This window comes from Oryzias latipes, chromosome 7 (genome assembly GCF_053564925.1).
Source record: "Oryzias latipes strain Hd-rR chromosome 7, Olatipes_Hd-rR_3.1".
NCBI lineage: Eukaryota > Metazoa > Chordata > Actinopteri > Beloniformes > Adrianichthyidae > Oryzias > Oryzias latipes.
The window spans coordinates 6366569-6371796 of NC_136243.1; the positions used below are offsets into that span (position 1 = coordinate 6366569).

Sequence of the window (5228 nt, forward strand, 5' to 3'; positions counted from 1 at the left end):
ATCCCCCTTCCCCTCCTATTATCACCCCCTACCCCCCCTCTCTCTAACGTCCCTCTCTTTTCTTCCCCTCTTTCCTTTTCCGTCCGGTCCATACGGTGGCCCTGAAGTGCAAAGCATTCAACAAATCACTCGATACAAAAACATTTTTAAGATCACAACAACAATTAAAAAAAAATAATAATTTTTAAAAAGCAGCATTACATTTTAGAAAACAAAACAAAATTTCAGAAACCAAAACTTGAAAAACAAAAATGACAAAAAAAAACAACATTTCAGAAAACAAAATTAATTTCCAGGAAAAAAAGAAATATTAAAAAATGAAAACATTTCAGAAAAAAAAAAATCCAGAAAAAAAATGAAATATTAAAAAATGAAAAACATTGCAGAAAAAAAAGAAATATTAAAAAATGAAAAACATTTCAGAACACAGAATGAATTTCCAGAAAACAAAACGAAATCTTCAAAAATGAAAAACATTTCCAAACCGGAAGAGGCAGGTACTATGGGACAACGCTGATTGGATGATGATTTTTGTCAATCATTTGAACTGAAAAGTACTTTAAATGAAGCAATGACGGATTTTATCGTCCAAACAACAATGTACTATAATAATCCACGTATTTCCCATTTATATATCAAATAAAAAATGCAGCAAACTGTTAATGAACTTTAAAATTATTTTTTTAACATTTCGCCTGACACACGGTCACCCGGAAGTAGTTTGTGAGCACTTTTACTTTGAACGCTGTGCGCTAATGTCTACGGCTGCGAGGTTCACGCTGTCAATCATCTTTAGGTAAGAATCAATTCTGTGATCTTTTCTTTTGTCAGTCACATGTCTCTAAGGATGTTAATTTTAGGATGTTAAAGTGCTGCTTTGAAAAGATAATTTCTTTTTATCTTGCGCATGCGCAAAAAGAACCCGATGGAGACGAACCGTCTTCACATGATAGCCGTTCCCGTTTTCGGTGACAACATGAGAGAAAAAGCTCCGAGCCAGCCTGATTCTGTGATTTATACAGTAATTACAGTAATTATATGGCATCAGTGTTGCTAAAAATCGACTTTAAGACTGAAATCAGTAAACAAGTTCTTATGGGAAATAATATTTAAGTGCATTGTATATTTTTGAACCATGCATATACACATATACTGAAACTTAAAAATGAACTTTAAAGTTTATAAAATACTTAATTGAATTAACATGTGATATTTCTGCAGGTGAAGTTTCTCAAAGCGAAGTTCCAGAAAGGTTTGTGCTGCAGAAGAACAGATGGCAGCTCTACATGGGAATACAAAAAGACTAAAGTCATTCAGATCATTGTGCAGTGTACAGGCAAGTCACCATGATTTATGTGCAATGTAATCAATAAATATTATTTAACCTTAATATCTAATTTTTTTTTTAAATTGCAGGTCCTTTAAAAAAACGTCTTTAACCTGCTGCATAAGCCTGATTAGTTGTAAATGATGCAGTGGGGAGTGAAAAACGAAGCACAATTCCTGGCTTTAGTGTCCGGCTGATGATCTGGAAATCACATCTGAGGAATCGCATCAAACACTTGTACAACTCCAAACAACTTAATGTTCCTTTAAGCAAAACTCCAGTTTAAAATGTTCATATTAGGCTAGCTTCATTTAGGAGTTTTTCCATGTTTACCATTTTAGGTTTTAAAGCTTTATTAACAAAGATGATGTTTGATTTTCAAAGCTGTTGTTTAGAAATGTTTCTGTGTCAATGAAAAAACTGAATGCTGACGTGAGGATTGTAATAATGGATATGAAAATAAACAAATTTGTTTCATAGCAATGCAGTATATTTATTGAAAACTTAACATGAATACGTTATTCAATAAAAGAAACAAAGAAACAGTTGTGGATTTTCCTTTATGGGCTTCTTCATGCAGTCAATCAAATGTTACGTTTACATTCAGCATTTACTCAGCGTACCTGTCAGTCACATTTATTAGAGGAAAAAATGCATCTGGGAAAAGTCTGTTTGTGCTTAACAACTATATCAAAAAGAGTCATGTGAGGGAAGGTTTGTCCACATTGCTGCTCAGCATCACATCCAGAGGAAGATGCACAGGTAAGGGACCCCAGTTGTACATGCTTGCAGCTTCCTCTGCACTGGACTCCAGCTCCAGCTCTTGAAATCCCTGACGGAGATAAATTAATAAATTAAAAATCCCTGACAGAAAAACATCAGCTGCCGTTCATCTTTCATTCAGGAAAAAGTTGAGTTCATCAAAATGAGGAGAAAATGGGTTAAACCAGAAATTCATTAGGGAGGGGTCAAAACACCAAACTCAGAATAAAATACATTATTTCAGTCTTATAAAAAATACATTCTAAAACAATTTGGTATTCCTCCTCTGCCTGAAAGACTAAAACGTTTTTTTTAAAGATTTATTTTACACTACAGACTTTGCCACCTTTAGTTACACACCTGGACGTGTCTGATGATGTGCACATCCAGTCATTTACTGTCATGTTTCTGTGCACTGACACAATCTAAAGTCACAGATCTTAATAGTGTGAATAAGAAGCATTCATAAATGTTATTCTGAGACACAAACTGCTGCAGTTTACCTGACAGTTTTGCTGATTTATGCTGCTGGTACACCTGTCTGAGAATCCTGCCCACGTGACCCCCCCTCTCCAGCTGATGAGGTAACCTGTCATTAACGAATGACTGAAGGATCTTGGATCTGTCTGTAAACACCCGCCTAGAAATCACGTTTAACGCTACATTTATTAGATCAAACAAATGTGCCTCCATACCTTATCAGTGGATGGCGGGACTGCATTTGCTGATGTGCGCCGTCTTTAACACCCGTTTCTTCGCAGCTGCTGCTTTAGACAGAATCCTCTCACGACATTTCGAAACATTTGTAAACCTGGTTGGTGTTGATATTTCTGCGTGCGTTCTGTCATCACATCCACTAAATATTCAAAGATTAAAGTTTATGTTAACGTTTTATCGTCCCTTTCTTTGTTTACCTGCAGAACGGACGTCATCCACACAAACTACTTCCGGGTGACCGTTCTGCTTCAGACGAAATATTCAAAAAATAATTTAAACCTTCATTATCTGTTTGCTGCATTTTTGATTTAATATGTAAATGGGAAATACGGGAATTATCATGGTACATTGTTGTTTGGACGATAAAATCCGTCGTCGCTTCATTTAAAATACTTTTCAGTTCAAATGATCGACAAACATCATCATCCAATCAGCGTTGTCCCATAGTACCTGCTTCTTCCGGTTTGGAAATGTTTTTCATTTTTGAAGATTTCGTTTTGTTTCTGGAAATTCATTCTGTGTTCTGAAATGTTTTTCATTTTTTAATATTTCATTTTTTTTCTGAAATGTTTTTCATTTTTTAATATTTCATTTTGTTTTTCTGAAATGTTTTCATTTTTTTTATTTCATTTTGTTTTCTGGAAATTAATTTTTTTTCTGAAATGTTTTCATTTTGTAATATTTCTTTTTTTTCTGGAAATTAATTTTGTTTTCTGAAATCTTTTTTTCTTTTTTCTTTTTTATGTTTTGGTTTCTGAAATTTTGTTTTGTTTTCTAAAATGTAATACGCTTTTTAAATTGTTGCTGTGATCTTAAAAATGTTTTTGTATCGAGTGATTTGTTGAATGGTTTGCACTTCAGGGCCACCGTAGGTCCAACACCAAAGATTTTCAGACATGATTGAAATTAATAAAGTTTGGACTCAATTACAAAAGGGGTTTATTCAGACATACCTTTGGTTTGTCTGAAGATTAATAACCCCTCTTGTTAAAGTAAAATATGTCCAACACAAGAGGCCCTCAGCTCTCATCTGTCTGCCCAGCTGTTGGACAGGACATGTTAAAAAAAAAAAAAAAGTGGCTGGAATAATATACAGGAACGTGTGTGCAGAATATGAACTGGAAACCCCAAGGTCAAAATGGGAAACACCTCCGAAGGTGGTAGAGAATGAGAGGGCAAAGATCCTGTGGGACTTCCAGATCCAGATGGATAGAATGGTAATGGTGAACCAACCAGACATTGTAGTGGTGGATAAAGAACAGAGGAAAGCCGTTGTGGTGGATGTGGCAGTGCCAAGCGATGGGAACATCAGGAAGAAGGAACATGAGAAACTGGAGAAATACCAGGGACTCAGAGAAGAACTGGAGAAAGCCCGGAAAGTGAAGGTGACAGTGGTGCCTGTGGTAATTGGAGCACTCGGGGCAGTAACCCCCAAGCTGGAGGACTGGCTACAACAGATACCTGGAAAGACCTCAGACCTCTCAGTCCAGAAAAGCGCAGTGCTAGGAACAGCTAAGATACTGCGCAGAGAGCTATGGTTATATATGGAAATGTGTTGTTGTTGTTGTTTTTCTTTCTCCTAGACGTACAACAAAAAGCAGGCCAGTGCCTGGACTTTTTTTTTTTTACTTTTCGCATGTAAATGTTAATGATGTTAAATAAACCTTAATGCTTTTATTTATTCATCACTTTTAAAACCTCAAACTTATGAAACTAGAAGTTCTCTGTGTGTAAAATTCATCCATTTGGGTAAAAATGTAGCTCAGGATAAAAAGTGTGACAGTCTTTCTGCAGACTGGCTGCTGCTGCAACACAATGACTATTGCAAGTTGGTGTGTGTTTGTGTGTGTGTGTGTGCATGTGTGTGTAAGGGAGTGATGAATGAGTGTGCTTACCGCCCTGCAGGGTAATTCATTTCTCAACCTGAACGACACTTAATGTCAGACTGAACAGGATTCATCGAGGAACACAGCCAACACAAACACACAATACCCACACAGCTACACTAACTGAGGCCTGTGCAGTCTCAGTGGGACCTGAAACCAAACTCCTGTGGTTCTGAAAGAACTGATGTCATCCTGGAGCAGGAATAGTTCATCTGGTGTACTCAACCTCTGAGGAGGGACAGTTTTCAAATGATATTGGGATTGACCTTTGTTCATTCAAACTAACTGAGGAAAAGCATGCAGGGCCAGTGTCAATTAGTGTTATGCTGCTGCATGTAATTACACAACAATTAGTAAACATTAAACAACAGACCAATTAATGTAAAAGGTGACTCAAAAGATTGTTCTTGTAAATTAACATGAGACACTTTTGTAATGTAAGCTCTAAAGTTATAATATCGGCCCTGTGTTTACCAACTTCCCAGAGGAAACATCACACATTTCCACTTCCTAAAAATATCAGAGAGATTGGGAAA

General features: G+C 36.3%; 2 long non-coding RNA genes across 2 annotated transcripts; one reads left to right on the forward strand and one right to left on the reverse strand.

Moving 5' to 3' along the window:
- The first annotated feature begins 658 nt into the window (after window positions 1-658).
- On the forward strand, window positions 659-1555 carry LOC144993998 (uncharacterized). The gene is made up of 3 exons (XR_013657338.1): window positions 659-796; window positions 1222-1336; window positions 1417-1555. It is a non-coding gene; the product is annotated as an uncharacterized LOC144993998 (long non-coding RNA).
- Window positions 1556-1870: 315 nt separating this feature from the next.
- LOC144994000 (uncharacterized) lies at window positions 1871-2924 on the reverse strand. Its single transcript, XR_013657339.1, has 2 exons — window positions 2785-2924; window positions 1871-2159 (listed from the first exon to the last, which is right to left on the reverse strand). It is a non-coding gene; the product is annotated as an uncharacterized LOC144994000 (long non-coding RNA).
- Between the last annotated feature and the right edge of the window lie 2304 nt (window positions 2925-5228).